This window comes from Physeter macrocephalus, chromosome 15, assembly GCF_002837175.3.
Source record: "Physeter macrocephalus isolate SW-GA chromosome 15, ASM283717v5, whole genome shotgun sequence".
NCBI lineage: Eukaryota > Metazoa > Chordata > Mammalia > Artiodactyla > Physeteridae > Physeter > Physeter macrocephalus.
In genome coordinates this window covers 69,109,404-69,125,729 of record NC_041228.1, presented here as the reverse complement: position 1 = coordinate 69,125,729, position 16,326 = coordinate 69,109,404, and the positions used below count along the sequence as shown (strand labels likewise).

At 44.1% G+C, this 16,326-nt stretch overlaps 1 protein-coding gene across 1 annotated transcript in view; it reads right to left on the bottom strand.

Annotated features, from left to right (window-relative positions):
* The window catches only part of CRH (corticotropin releasing hormone), an 82,241-nt gene that overhangs the window by 18,425 nt on the left and 47,490 nt on the right, over nt 1-16,326 (bottom strand). The window lies entirely within an intron of this gene.

Sequence of the window (16,326 nt, the reverse complement as noted above, 5' to 3'; positions counted from 1 at the left end):
ATGGGAGAAAATATTTGCAAACGAATCAGTGGACAAAGGATTAATCTCCAAAATATATAAACAGCTCATGCAGCTCAATGTTAAAAAAAAAAAAACAACCCAATCCAACAATGGGCAGAAGACCTAAATAGACATTTCTCCAAAGAAGACATACAGATGGCCAAGAAGCACATGAAAAGCTGCTCAACATCACTAATTATTAGAGAAATGCAAATCAAAACTACAATGAGGTATCATCTCACACCAGTTAGAATGGGCATCATCCGAAAATCTACAAACAGCAAATGCTGGAGAGGGTGTGGAGAAAGGGGTACCCTCTTGCACTGTTGGTGGGAATGTAAACTGATGCAGCCACTATGGAGAACAGTAAGGAGGTTCCTTAAAAAACTAAAAATAGAATTACCATATGACCCAGCAATCCCACTACTGGGCATATACCCTGAGAAAACCATAATTCACAAAGACACATGCACCCCAATGTTCATTGCGGCTCTATTTACAATAGCCAGGTCATGGAAGCAACCTAAATGCCCATTAACAGACAAATGGATAAAGAAGATGTGGTACATATATACAATGGAATATTACTCAGCCATAAGAAGGAACGAAACTGGGTCATTTGTAGAGACGTGGATGGATCTAGAGACTGTCATACAGAGTGAAGTGGGGGGGGTGGGGGTTGGATGAATTGGGAGATTGGGATTGACATGTATACACTAATATGTATAAAATGGATAACTAATAAGAACCTGTGGTATAAAAATTTACTTAAATAAAATTCAAAAATTCAAAAATAAATAAAGAGGATCATTTTCCCCTAAAAAAGAAAAAATATATATATTAACTAGAAATTTTCTAAGCTTTCTTTCCCCAAATTATCTATTACATCCATGCTCATTTAAAAACCTTTATCTTGGTTTCTCTATTTTATGTTGGAGACTCTCCTTAAATCTCTTAAGGTAACCCTATGTATAAAGGGCTTCACTTTCATATTTAAGAATTAGGCAATACAAAGCTGATTGGGAACTCTTTGTAAAGGACAAGGACCTTGTCACCAAGCAGCCTTCCTTTTAGGGTTATCCGATAGTGAAACAGTCATTACTTTGGAGATACCCATAACATGTCACACTACAGAGAACTTTTCTCTGGTGATGTTCAGTTTCAGATAAGGAAAATATATGTATTAGTGTGTTAGAGCTACCATAACAAAATGCCACAGACTGGGTGGTTTAAACAACAAAAATTTATACTGTCACACCACTGGAGGCTAGAAGTCCAAGATTAAGGTTGATTTCTTCTGAGGCCTCTCTCCTTGGTTTGCAAAGGACTGTCTTCTCACTGTGCCTTCACATGGTCTTTCCTCTGTGCATGTCTGTGTCCTCTTCTAAAGACACCAGTCATATTAGATTAGGACCACCCATTTGACCTCATTTTACCTTAATTACCTCCTTAAGGGCCCTGTCTCTAAATACAATCACATTCTGAGGTAGTGGAGGTTAAAACTCTAACATATGAATGTTGGGGTGACACAATTCAGCCAATAACAATATATTTTGCAAATGTTTGTTTTTTATTTGCTTTTTGCCTACCAGGTAGACATGTGAATACTCAACATTCTTCCATGGGATGAGAAAGGCTGGTAGAGGGGTTGACTCTTCCATATGCAGACTTTCAAGCATCCTCTCTGTTTCTGACCCCTTTTTTTCATTCCTGCCTTTGGTGATACTTGGAGTTTCCAGCCTCTGAGCCTCTCCTGGGTTCTGCAGGTGGCTCCTTCCTCAGCTGCCTGCCTCTTTGTGTGTCTTTTGCAACAGCCTCCGTACCTTTCTCCTCAGTAACCACTGCCTGTCCTCTGCTCTCCCTCCTCAGCTGACCCTTTACAGCTGCTTCCTCTGCCTTGCTTCCTCAGACACCACTTCATCTTTTCTGCTCTCCTTATTTCAGGAGTGTATTAATCCCTTTCACCTGCTTAAAGTCCTTACCCTGTTCTCTTCACCATTTTGGGTTTATGCTACCATTTAAATGGGGTCTCAGAGGGAGGGGAGGTAAACATAAATGCATTTTGGAAAGACCTCTCTGAATGCAGTGGGGAGAGTAAACTGGAAGGATGAGACGGTGGACAAATAAGTTATGGTCTTTGGGTCATTACCTCTGGTCCTCTATAGAATGAGCATCACATGCCAGTGATGGCGGCAGGGTACAAGGCAATGGCAGGGTCTCCTGTGGATTTTGCTCCAGGAGCCCAGGGCACTAACTGGGGGCAACCACACTCCTGTTCAGGGGTTGGCGATGACAAGGCTTCCTTTCAGTTCCCCACCAGTCAATACTTCGTTCAGCAGCCAGAAATCATCATTGGGGGCCCTACCTCCTTTCCTCAGAAAATGGCAAGGACTTTGTTACCTGTCCCTTTATTTTTCCAGAAGTTAGGCAGTAACTGACCCTGGGGAGATGACTCAGAGCATTGGAAAGGGGTCAGGTTTCTGCTTCTCTAACAAGCCCTTGTCTTGATAGACATGACTGACCTTTCTATTTACATCATAATCCATCAAATTTTCTGTTTTAGGCTCCAGATAATGGATGGAGGGCAGTGAGAGGATGTGTGTGAACTTTCTGTCATGAAGGGCAATTTGCAGAAACTAATCATCTTACAATAGTTTGTCATAAGAAAGAAATCCATCGACCAAGCATCCTAATTAGGTATTTATATTCATGAACATTTCTTGACTCTAAGGAAAGTTTTCCCAAAGAGCCCTCCTAGGAATGTTATCAGTGTTACAAAGGGAGAAAAATGAGGGGATGTTTAAAGAAAAGTTAAGCACATTTTTTTACTGCAGAATTTTCTAGTGTTTTAAAATTTTTATTCTGCAGTGTAGATCCCCAAGATTTTAGCATCTCCCAGACTTATTTGACCACAGAGCATGTTTGTTGTGGGACAAGTTGGGAGATGCAATAAGCCAAGGCATTTTATGAGGAATTCAGCTACACTTTCTTTGCCATCCATATTTAAGTCCATGATTAAAGCTACTGAGTAATTTTTTACTGCTTGTGGGAGAAAAATTTCGACTGACACGTTTCACCCTTGAAGAGAGGGTTTCAGGGTATGGATATATGTCTATTTCCAGTGTTTCTGAGGATCACCTGCCTGGAGAAGGGTCACCTTACAGCAAGGAGCTGCTGAGCCCTCCCTTGCTACCCATGAAACTGTTTGCACACTTCCTGGGGAAGGAGTTGGTCTCTACAGTAATTTAGCCCAGGGAAATCTGTGGGCCTGCCTTGGAAAGGAGGACCTTCTTTGGGTGTGAAAAGGCAGAAGTTTCCTAGACAAAGCTCACTGCAGTTGGTGATGTCGAGTTTTTCAAAAAGAAAATTTGATTACTCAAGAGGCCATAGGTAATGAGAGCTGCAGGGGTGGACAGAGACAGATAGCCAATATTCAGGAACTGTGGATTTCAAAGATGTTGTTACTCGCTGTGGTTTCAGACCTTTTGTGAACCTTGCTGCAGGCTCTTTTCATCTCCCGAGGCTTCTGTCATCCATCTGCGGAAAATGTGATGTTAGCTTCCATTATGAGATCCTCAGTTAATTTTTCGTGTGTGTGTGTGCTTATTGATCTGTCTCCCAGCTTGTTATGAGCTTATTTCCCACTTCTTTGTAGTTTGTAACTCCTAGTACACAGCTTACACATGGTGTTTGCTGGTTGTTGGAGATTGACTATGTATGTCCTACTTAAGAGGAAGGCTACATCAGTTCAAGGTGGTCTCATAACTCTAAGTCAATGAACCCTTGAAAGGATGGTTATATGAAACCTAAGTGTGGGAAAGAAAGGATCTGTCTGATTTGCCACATTCACTGCTCTCTTGTGCATAAAATGTGGAAGTGATCTGAACAACAGTGTTCTCAGGATAATGGAAAAGATTTAACAGCCTCAAGCTGCAGTGAAGTTTAATGTTCCTATTCATATAAAGTTAAATATAGATACATATTTGAGCTTCACTTCATTTTTCAACTTGTTTTCTTTGTACTTTAATTCTTAATAGCTGTAAAGTTCCGCATCGTGCTCATGTACCTCTACCTTCCCAGCAACAACAATAATTGCAATGAAGGAACTTTTTTAATTTTCAGAGAGAAATAAAATTATATAATCTGATAGATTTCTTTTCTTTTTTTAAAAATACATTTATTTATTTTATTTATTTTTGGCTGCATTGGCTCTTCGTTGCTGCGCGTGGGCTCTTTCTAGTTGCCGCGAGCGGGGGCTACTCTTCGTTGCGGTGTGCGGACTTCTCATTGCGGTGGCTTCTCTTGCTGCGGAGCATGGGCTCTAGGTGCGTGGGCTTCAGTAGTTGTGGCACGTGGGCTCAGTAGTTGTGGCTCGTGGGCTCTAGAGCACAGGCTCAGTAGTTGTGGCGCACGGGCTTAGTTGCTCTGCGGCATGTGGGATCTTCCCGGACCAGGGCTTGAACCCATGGTCCCCTGCACTGGCAGGCGGATTCTTAACCACTGTGCCACCAGGGTAGCCCCTAGATTTCTTATATAAAAAGTTATGCAGATTTTTGAGGCAGAATACCATATCTGATTCCTTTCTATAATAGAATTTGTTCTAATATCTTTACATGAAGATTCCACTAAGAAAGCAGCACTGCAAACAGAATAAAGAATGTTACCTGGCTCTCCCTTCCTGGTGGGATACACTAGAATTCTGAGTATGGCAGTTGTCAAATTACCTCAATACAGTTTTTACTCTATTACTTTCTAGCTGGCTGACCTTGGACCTTTATTTAAATTTCCTAGACTTATTTCCTTATTTGTCAGCTCATTCTAAAATGCCAGTTTCTTTATTTGGTCCTTTTAGGGTTGTAGGATGAAATGAGATAGAATATAAAAAGCATTCAAGGGCTTCCCTGGTGGTGCAGTGGTTGAGAGTCCGCCTGCCGATGCAGGGGACGCGGGTTCGTGCCCCAGTCCGGGAGGATCCCACATGCCGCCGAGCGGCTGGGCCCGTGAGCCATGGCCGCTGAGCCTGCGCGTCCGGAGCCTGTGCTCCGCAACGGGAGAGGCCATAGCAGTGAGAGGCCCGCGTACGCAAAAAAAAAAAGCATTCAAAAAACATTGGTCATTGTTATTGGGCTAATGATTCTGAAGACAGTATTTCCATCCAATCTCAGTTCCTCAGAGCCTAGGATTGTGTCCAGTACTTATTAGGCTTGATACACGTTTATTACCGACATAAAATAAGTATAACCACTAAGTTTTTCTTCTTCTAATACCAGAGGCTTTTCGCCATCCAGCTGATCTAAAACAAATTTTTTTTAATCATTAGACTTCATCTCCTAAGAGCAGTTTTAGGTTTATAGCAAAATTGAGCAGAAAGTACAAGGAATTCTCTTACACCCTTTCTCCCTCAACCCTCCTCGCCTTGGATTTCCTCTGTTATAATTTTTACTATTAACATCTTGTACTGGTGTGGTACATTTGTTAACAACTGATGAACCAATATTGATACACTGTTATTAACTAAAGTCCATAGTTTACATTAGGGTTCACTCTGTGTTGTACATTCTGTGAGTTTTGACAAATGCACAAAGTCATGTATCCACTGTGACTGTATCACAAAGAATCGTTTCACTGTCCTAAAAATCCCCTGTGTTCCAGCTATTCATCTTGTCTTCCCTCCCTCCTCCCAACCCCTGGCAACCACTGATCTTTTTACTGTTCCTATAGTTTTGCCTTTTCCAGAATGACATAAGGCTGGAATTATACAATTTGTAGCCTTTCAGACAGGCTTCTTTCACTTAGTAATATGCATTTCAGGTTCCCCCTTGTCTTTTCAAACAAAGGCACATTTTTACTTAGGAATAGCATCATTTGACTTGAGAAAAGTCTTTTACTACTATTTACTACTTAATAAATGTCTGTTCACTTAAGGATTATTTCTGTGTTGAAACTACTAATTGCAACCTAATCATTTATTGATTTAACTGAAAATAGGTGCACTCAAAGGGGAATTTTGCATCTTGAGGGGTTAAAAACAACAATTAACATTGATGATTAAGATAAAAACGCAAGAATATGTACTTCTCTTTTCCATTCCGAGATCATTAAGTCCCTCACTTGGGTGGAAGCCTCCATCGCCCCAGGTTACCAGGGACCTGTCAGTCCCCAAACGAGACCTGGATAACAACTCACACAAGCTGACTGAGAATTCGTTTTTCTCTCCACACCCTAATTGCTCCTGGGGAAACTGACTATTGCTCCTTTCTTAGCCTCTGCTATAAGATCAGGCAATAGCAAATCATCATTCATAATACATTTTTAAATCCCTTTTATTCATCTTCTCTCTCTCCCTGACCAAGCCCTGGAGGACTGCCCCCTTTTCCCATCCAGAGGGAGGAGACAGGATCAGCACAGGTACAGCTGCCTCCATGCCTTCCCAGAGGCCAGCGTAGACTAGCCTCTTCCAGACTTCGTCTTGATAATTCCATCCTGTTCTACCAGATACTATAAGATATAGTTTCTTTTGAAGCCCTTCAGCTTCCTTTTACCTTTTCTTAACGTTTACACCTTTCAAGCACAAATGGTATGTCTCTCCACTGGTCTAAATTTAGAAAATGCATAAATATATTTATTTGGATCCTTCAGTGCTTTCTGAAAAGCCATCTCCCTGGGCACTTAAACTTTTCATAGGGCTTTTTTTCTGTGGAGGAGATGCGGAAAGAGTAGGCTCTTCACCAAACCCCCTGAAGCTGGGTCATCTATTGTTTCCCTCCTGTCCCATTTCTGTGTCTAATCACGGGGTGGATCCTGATCCTATAACATGGTGCCACAGGGACCTCCGTCCCTAATAACGGTCTCCCTTGTTTACACGTCTTCTAGAAGCATGACCTTCCTTATCTCTAGTCCTCACTGGAACCCTAAGAGGAAGTAGATATTATTATCCACACTCTATAGATGAAGAAGCAGAGGCTCAGAATGGGCAGGAAACTTGGCTGATGTCTTCCAGCTGATCTGTGGAGGGGCCCTGGGATCCCCAAAGACCCCCTCCTGTCTCTCCCAATCCTCTATCTACCTCAGGCCTCCCCGGAGCTCTGGGGAGGGGTGGGGTGTTGACAAGCGGTTTTGAAGAAATAGGCACCCTATTTATGCCATGTCCCACGATGTCTCCTTCCTCAGCACTAACCACCAGGTGTGATTGTGAGGAATACCACACTGTTAAGGCACATGTCACCCACGAGAACACTTAACTAAAATGCCTGGGTTCAGGGGGAACAGCCCTGGAAACTTACCCGGGCATTATCCACAGCCATTCTGCTCTTTGCTCTTGGTTTTTCCTCCTTAATTTTAATCCTCACACCTCTTCTGTATAAACCATGCTGAACAACCCCTTCTGTCCATCCTTTGCTGCCATTCCCAGAGCAATTCGGACAATCTACGAACAAGCGTGCTTACCCAGGTCCTCAAAATAGTTTCCAACCTCCCCGTATCTCTGGTCCTTGAAAACATTTGTGTGGTTTCTCATTCTGTAACGGATGTTATAAGTTGATGTTTATGCTTCACAGCAATTTCTAAATTAATATTTGCTATATGGAGTCCTGCTAATTAATATGTACCTTTCCTGAAATTTCAAATCAGCTTTTTGAAATGGGAGAAAGGCAGAAAGCAACTTGCAAATTCTATGCATAATGAAGTGAGGAACAAGCTCACATAATGAAGACAAACAATTATACGACATTTGCATGATTCTTTTTTCTTACACCATGAGGCAAGACACAGGGAGCTGATTAGCACGCTGCCTTTGCTGGGAGTCTTGCTTCTTACTTCCCCACCATTTGGTAGAATTCTCAGAGCCAAGAGCAGGTCACAGCGTTTTGTCAAAGTTTTCTTATATTATCCTAGGGACCGTCAGGCAGTTAAGACCACCCAGCCAACTTCAGCCTGACACAGGTGACTTCTGTTTCTGTGACTAGCCTGGGGTTACGTCCCTCAGCTGATACACTTGTGTCCCGAGTGAGGCCCCCATTCAGGTTCTAACCACTGAACTCAGCTGGCCAGAGACTACTGAAAACATTTCTTTACTAGTCCCCAAAGTATTTCCTAAGCATCTACTATGTCCCACCCCCGGGGTTGGTGCTGGAGATAAAAATGAGCAATTAAAACCCCTGCTGCCCTTGCAGTATCCACTGCCAGCCGAGGAGGACATGTTAGCAACAACGACATGTATGGTGAATGCTCTGTGCATACTGAGAAGGGAGTCCACTCTGATGGGGGCGGGGGGAGAGGGTTTGTGAAGAGCTCCCCAGAGGGGGCAATACCTGAGATGAGACTGGAAGGGAGAACAGGAATGTTCAACAAGCAGAGGAAGGGTGGTCATTCCAGACAGGGTGGCCTCAGATGGAAAGAAGCAAAGCTGGAAGGGTGTTTCTGGTATTCCAGGAACGACAGGTGGTAGGTGGTTTCCTATACTGAGTGAAGATGTGCAGAGAGGAAAGCGCTCGAGGGTAAAGCTAGGGAGGTCGATAAGGACCAGCTCCTGAAGAACTCTGAACATGAAATGTGATCCTGGGCTGATGGAGAGTCAGTGAGGCTTTAAAAGGGAGATGACACGGGAAGATTTGTATTTTAGAAAAAACACTCAGGCTAGTTGGACTTGAGGGATAACATGTAAAATGATGATGATAATAAACACTTTAGGTGCCTGCCGTGGGCAAGGCCCAATGCTGGAGAGAAGACACCAGTGAGAGACCTTTAAACCAATTCAGGCAAGCTGGGATCAGTCCAAGGTGCTTGAGAGGCTGTCAAACAGCACGGTTAAGAGCCGGCCTTCTCGAATTCAAATCCCAGCTCTGTGACTTACTAGTTGTGTCACTGGGTAGGTCATATAACCTTTTGTGCCTCAGTTTCTTCATTTGTGAAATGAGGCTACTAATAGGACGCGCCTCATAGAGTTATTGTTGTGAGGATTAAATAAGGTGCATGCAAAGTCCTCAGTATGGCTCTGGAACAGTAAGTGCTAAGTGTTCACTCTTATTGTCTGAACTATGGCAGGGGCTGGAGATGGAAGCCATGGCCTCAAGAAATGTTAAATGTGCGAAAAGGCAGGATGCGGGGCAGAGGGGGAAGTCCAAACCAATCTCATCATTTTGTCTTGGGCGATGGGGCAGATGGTGAACATAGCAGGAGAGTCTGGGATGAGAAGATGACAAGATCGATTTGGGAAATATTGAGACTGAAGAGCCAGGGAATTTTCAGGTGGGAATATGTACGTGGGAGTATGAGCTTGCAGGCAAGGCTGAGCAGAGTTGGAGAACTGGAATCCTCAGCAAGAGGCAGGAGCTATGGCTCGGAATGGCGCAGGTGGGGCAGGAGGAGACAAGCAGAGGAAGGAAGGCCAGGGTAAGGGTTGGCTGGAGATCTCGGGGGAGACTGAGAAGGGCTAGTTCAGAGCAAGAAGAGAATCAAGAAAAAATGGTATCATGAGACCAGGGGCTGGGAGGGGGGAAGGAGCGCTCTTGAAGGAGAGGTAGTCAGAAAAGCAAAATGCTACACAAAAGTGCCAAGATATAAAGGTTGAGAGAAAACCATTGGATTTGACAACCTGGAAGCTTTTGGTGACTGTATCCATCAGGGTCTAGTTAGCAGAAGAGAAACCACACTAGTTATTTCAACAGAGAAAATTTAATATAAAGAACTGGGTAGTGGGAAGCTGCCGCATAGCACAGGGAGATTAAAAAAAAAAAAAACTGGGTAAACAGGGGTTAGAGAGCTGAAAAAGCAAAAGGCAACACTGAGAAAGCACAGACTTTAACTACGGAAGCAATGGCCTCCCCTAGAGCCAGGGAACCAAGGGCAGAGGTGGGAGTCTCTGGGATCCATCCCCTGGGAGGAGAGACCCCGCCCCTGGCGCTGGGAGCTGCCACCTCTGTAGCTCCGAGAGGGGCCTCAGGGGGCTGGGCCTCAGGGGAGCGGGTCCCACTCAGCTGGAGCTGATGCCTTAGAAGCCTGAAGGATAGACCCAGCAGAGCAGGAGCTGGGACCTCTGAGGAGGGGGTCGCAATGTGGCACTGGGGGTGGTGGTAGAAGCAGGAAACTGGAACCAACTACCGCATCTAGCATGTGGGGCTGTTGCTGGGGAGATGCTGGCAAACAGCAAGCAGACGGGAACGAGCAAGCCCCTCTGGTCCCCCACGCGTGCCAGTCTCACTCCGGTGTCCCCTCTCAGCCAGACCCAGTGGAAACGAGATGGAGAGAGTTTGCAGACCCCTGGCCCTAGGACCCCAAAGCGGCGTCTGGAAAGGTGGTTTGAGGCTAAGCAACAAGCTCTATAATCTGCCCAGTAACCCTCCCAAGTATAATTCAGTGTTTTAAAGGAAAGCCATCTAGCAATGGGTTGAGAAGCCAAAGTCAAGACAGTGTATCGGGACCATTTTTCCAAAACGTTTTGCTGTAAAAGAGAAAAAATAGAATGAAGTGGTAGGAAGAGGTACATGCAACGTTCAGGATGGGTGTTTAATTATTTATTAAGAAGGACTATGTATAAAATAGACAACTGAGGGGAACCTACTGTATAGCACAGGGAACTCTACCTAATGCACTATGGTAATCTAAATGGGAGGGACGTCCAAAAGGGAGGGGGTATCTGTATGTGTATGGCTGATTCATTTTGCTGTACAGTGGAGGCTAACACAACATTGTAAAGCCACCATCCTCCAATAAAAATTAATTTAAAAAATAAATAAAAATTAAAAAAAAAAAAGAAGGACTTAGACCCTAAAGCAAGTTTCAACCTGAGCTTGCAGAGAGGTGAGAGCCCTGTGCTGGTGAGTGTTAAGCATCTGAAGGAGATGAGAAGGTGCACCTTGGCACAGAGTGAGGGGACTGGCTGGGACAGAAGCATGAGCACGTCGATTTCTCTGAGACGTGAAGCAAGATGTTTCACCAAAACCAACCAAACAAAAACACACCCTTTGTAAGTGATGTGCTGGGTCTACTATGAAGCGATCCCAACAGAAAGCGCCCTCATCTCTTAGTGGAGGGAATCTTCTGGGTCTCCACGTGGATCTTCACACAGGCCTTCTCTGAACCCCCTATCTAAACTTTTCACCCGTTCTCCCCACCTACTTGAAATCGCCCTTTCTCCTTGTCCTCCTGAGCACTGACATCCCGCCTATCTTACTTAATTATTGGATTTATTGTTGTCTCTCCACAAGAGCAGGAGTGTTTGTTTTGTTCACTGTTGTAACTCAGGGTTAAAACAATGCTTGGAACAAAACAGGCACTTGATAAATATGTGTTGAATACACGAATGAAAGAAATCCCCATGCAAGCACTATTGAAACAGAGAATAGAACACTCAAATCAATCAACTAGGATTCGGCCACTGTCTGCTGGGCCTTATGGAGGATATTGAAAAAGAATATGGAGGAATCCGTTCTATCACAGAATTTATATCATTTGAAGAATTGACAAAGTAGCCCACGTGGTAGCAGAAGAATGACAGAACTCTGCCCGCCTTCTTCCCAGGCTGTACTTTCCCCTGCAGATTGGTCTCCAGTCATCCGTCCCTTTCTTGGATCCCTGGAGACTCACAGTCTACAGCATCCTTTCTGCTCTGCAGCCCAGGAGTCACTGCCTTCAGCTGGTCAAGGTCGTGGTTCCACAGGGCCGAGTTCTCAGCCCCTCCTGGGAGCGGGATTAGAGGGTCTGGGCCCAGCGGTAGAGCTGTTGTGGCCCTGACACACGTATGTGTTTTGAAAGCCTCGTAAGAGCTGACACTGATGGGCAGCCCTCCAGGCAGCAGGCTGCCTGTACTGTCGGCCTCACCGGGCTGACACGGGATTGGGGTCAGATCACCATCTGTCAAGGTGTTAGAAGAGACCTCAGACTGCTTTACGGATGCAAAGGATGAAAATCCGCAGCACGGAACGAGCATGTGTTGTCCTTAGACAGAGCACTGTGTGTACCTTGGACTATTCCCATCAAATTCACGTTCTTCCTTTTTGAGCAAACCCAAATTTAGGGCACCCAATGCGTGTGCACACATACACATGCCACACGGAAATGCACAGACATCACACCCACAACACACACACGGGTAAGGCACCTGAGTCACACACACACACACACACACACACACACACACACACACACTATTGTAAAGCTTGTCCTCAGCTAGAGAGTTTTGGGAAATAACTAAAAGAATAAATGAATGGAAGAATGAATGAATGAACGACACTAATGTTTTATCTGTAATCATTCAATAGAGGATGCAGCATAGCAGCCATCTACTCTCAACCCTCCCAGTTGTTTTTTGTTTTTTGTGGTTTTTTTTGCGGTGCGCGGGCCTCTCACTGTTGTGGCCTCTCCCGTTGCGGAGCACAGGCTCCGGACGCGCAGGCTCAGCGGCCGTGGCTCACGGGCCCAGCCGCTCCGCGGCACGTGGGATCCTCCCGGACCGGGGCACGAACCCGTATCCCCTGCATCGGCAGGCGGACTCTCAACCACTGCGCCACCAGGGAAGCCCCGCTCCCAGTTTTAAATGGAGTTATTTACTGATACCGGAGTTTAATTTCTTTTTAAGAAAATTTTGGGGTAAAGTGTTCCTCCCCAAAGCTTTTGCTGTTACTAGAGTTTATTATTTTAAAAAATCCAATAATTTGTTGAGGACTTTCTCCTTTAAAGAGAGATCTCTCTGAAGAGAATGGCAGTGTGTTTACCAATAAATTATGCTGAAACAGCAGAGTTGGGTTAGTGGAAACTGCACTGGACAGGGAGCTAATTGAACTGGATTCCAATCCTGTCTTTTTACTATTATTAGATGCAGCTGTGTGAAAATTACTTCTTCCCTCAGAGTCTTGGTTTTCTCATTTATAATCTGGGAGAGGTGGAGAGTCTTTACTTAAATACAGTGCATTGTCCATCCATACTCATCTACTTTCTGTCCTAAGATCTCCTAAAATATTAAAGAAGGAAAAAGATTAAACTCTTTAACCATGAGAACCCACTGTGGATGCAGGACGTCAACAAATTTCCAGAAGATGGAAAATATAGGTTGGGGTGGTGACTAGTCAAACGAGGTAGAGGAAGCCACAGGATATAGTAACCAAGAAAGAAATACAGCCATCTGCATATTAAACCTTGGAGAGACCTGGGACTCTGGAACATCAGTTGTAATAAAGGATTGGAGAAATTCACAGATTGCCTCTCAACTAGTGGGGTATTTTGCCCTACCCCCAGGGGACATTTGTCAATGTGTAAGACATTTTTGGTTGTCAGGACTGGCACCTAGTGGGTAGATGCTGATAAACATCCTTCGATGCACAGGACAGGCCTCACACAAAGAATGACGCAGCCCAAAATGTCAAAGTGCCGAAGTTAAGAAATTCTGCTCTAGTCCCAAGAGTTAATCTCACACTTTCAAACACTATCCTCATCGGCAGACTGACAGATATCCATCTATGGATTGAATTGTGTCCTCCCAAAATTTATATGCTGAAGTGCTAATCCCCAGTACATCAGTATGTGATTATATTTGGAGATAGGACCCTAAAAGAGTTAATTAACTTAAAATGAGACCATTAGGGTGGGCCCTAATCCAATAGGACTGTTGCCCTTATAAGAAGAAAAAGAGACACCAGGGATACACACACACACACACACACACACACACACAGAAAAGGCCATGAGAGAATGCTATGAGAAGCTGACCATATGCTAGCCCAGGAGAGAGGCACAGGAGAAACCAAACCTGCCGACACCTTGATCTTGGATTTCCAGCCTCCAGAACAATAAGAAAATAAGCTTCTGTTGCTGTTTAAGCCACACAGTCTGTGGTATTTTGTTATGGCAGCCCTAGAAAACTAATAAACCCACTATACAAGTAATGAGAGGTTTCTTTTCCAAAGAAATGGAAGGCCCATACAGAAAAGACCTCCAACCTGCCAATTATGGGTCCCTAGGATCGTTGCTTACTTCCTCATATCACATTAAAAGGAACTGCCAGCCTGTAAGCACGGCCAACTTCCCCTTCAACTGCACCCCCCCCAACTGCCCACAGCTCAAGATCAGCTTATTATCTGGTTCTTACATATGATGGAACAGCCAAAGAGCACTGGACTTTGAGGAAACTCTACAACACAAAAGAGAGAGACAAAGATAAGCAAGCAGAATATGTAACTCTGAAAGGAACAGACATAATTTAGAAACACAATTTAACCTTTAAAAATTCTCTGATTAATATTACTAGAAAGTAAAAAAGTCATTGCATCAACAAAATACAAATAGCTAACAAAGAAGAACTATTATAAAATAAAAATGTGACTCTGAAATTCAAATAGATTGTATGTAAAGTCTAATACATGACCAGGTAGTAGAACAAAGAGATGTAAAAAAATAAAAGGAAAGATATATAGAGTATCAATCCAAGAGGCCCCACATCTAATCTATAGAGTGACACAAAGAGAAAACAAAGAAGAAATCAAAGAAATATGACAGAGGATTTTCCAAGGGTCAAAGGACATGAGTATACAAATTAAGATGTCAATCAAGTGCCCAAGGCAAGGAGTTTTACCCAAGTCACGTACAAGCATGTACACGCGCACACATACACATCTAGACCCAGCGTTAAAAAAGCTCAGTACATCAGTAATAAAGAGAAGATACTAAGATGCTTCAGCAGGAAAGAGAGAAATTTAAAAGATACCCGTAAAAAAGAGAACTCCAACCAGCATCAGACCTCTCATCATCAGCTGCGATGGATGTGAGAAGACAGTAGAGCAAAGCCTGTTAAATTCCTGCGTTAAAATGATTGTCAACCTTGAATTTCATACTCAACCCAGTAATGAAGGATGAAGGTGGCTTTACAAATGCATAAACTGAGAAACATTACATTTCACTCTTGCAAGCAATACTGCCCTGAGACGCCTGGCCTTTGGGGGTGCCTTCCTTGAAGTTCTAAGTCTCCTCCTGGGCCTGGGACTTAGCAGTGCTGGGTAGGGCAAACCAAGCTCAGACCTGATTCTGCATGGGATCTGGTCTCCAGAGCATCTTCTTTGAAATTTCCTATGGCCTCCTCCAGTGCCTGAGACCTGCCAGGTCCAGCATAACCTCCTGGTGGGGCACCCACGCTTGGACCAGGATCCCTGTGTGCCCCAGTCCCCCTTGTTCCCCCACCACCCCTGGTGCTCTCATACCATCTGCCCTGCGCATGAGTTTGTCTAGATTCCCTAAGGAGTTCTGGGACTCATGCCATGGAGTTTCTTGAGGTTCTGGGCTGACCTTGGTTCCAGGAGGGCATCCTGGCAAGTGGATTAATCCTGCTGCCTGGTGTCGTATTTCTTTCACAGAACCACATGAGATCGGGCTGCCAGAGTGGCACTGGTGATGATTTTAAGTGACTCTCAAACAAACACAGGACAAGTTGAAGATTCACTATTGAGGACCCTTGGCCTGAGCTGCATGTCTCAGCTCTTGCCTGGCTTTGCTTTGTGGTGCTGCCTCTGAATTTAGCACCCAAGGGCAACCCAGGGTGACATCAGGCATCCTTTATTCTGCGTGACCCCAACGATGTTCTCTCCTGCCTCCACTGACGTGAGGACACCATGCTTTGCCAGGTCAGCTGAAGCCATCCTGATGAGGGACAGACATTCCCATACCAGTGAGGCCACTCTTCTCATTTCTCCTACAGTCCTCTCCTCTGGTGGCAGAGAATGGAAGGCAGGGCGTAGTTAACACTAAAATAATCACACTTTAGGAATGTAGTGATTACTGCATAAAGAATTCAAAAGAAGACAGAGTTGGAAGATGTACTGTTCTATATTTATGTTATAACATTCCAAGTGGAATGGAAAATTCAACATAACCAGAAAACAAATTACTGTTCACATTTTCCTGCATACTCTGGATAAGACTGGCACTTGTGGTCACCATCAATGACATACAGCAACAACCTTTGAGGGAGACATTGGAAGCCAATATTCATGAGTGGCATGATGGATGATACAGCATCATAAGTAGCGATATAACCAGCATTCAATAAATGGTATTACATTAATGCATAAATATAGCTCTATATTGTTTCAATACAAATAGGTTCTCAAGATCTTGGCATTGTGAATAATAACAGTCTTGAGAACAGTATGGAGGTTCCTTAAAAAACTAAAAATAGAATTACCATACAACCCATCAATCCCACTACTGGGCATATACCCTGAGAAAACCATAATTCAAAAAGAGTCATGTACCACAATGTTCATTGCAGCACTATTTACAATAGCCAGGACATGGAAGCAACCTAGGTGTCCATCAACAGATGAATGGATAAAGAAGATGTGG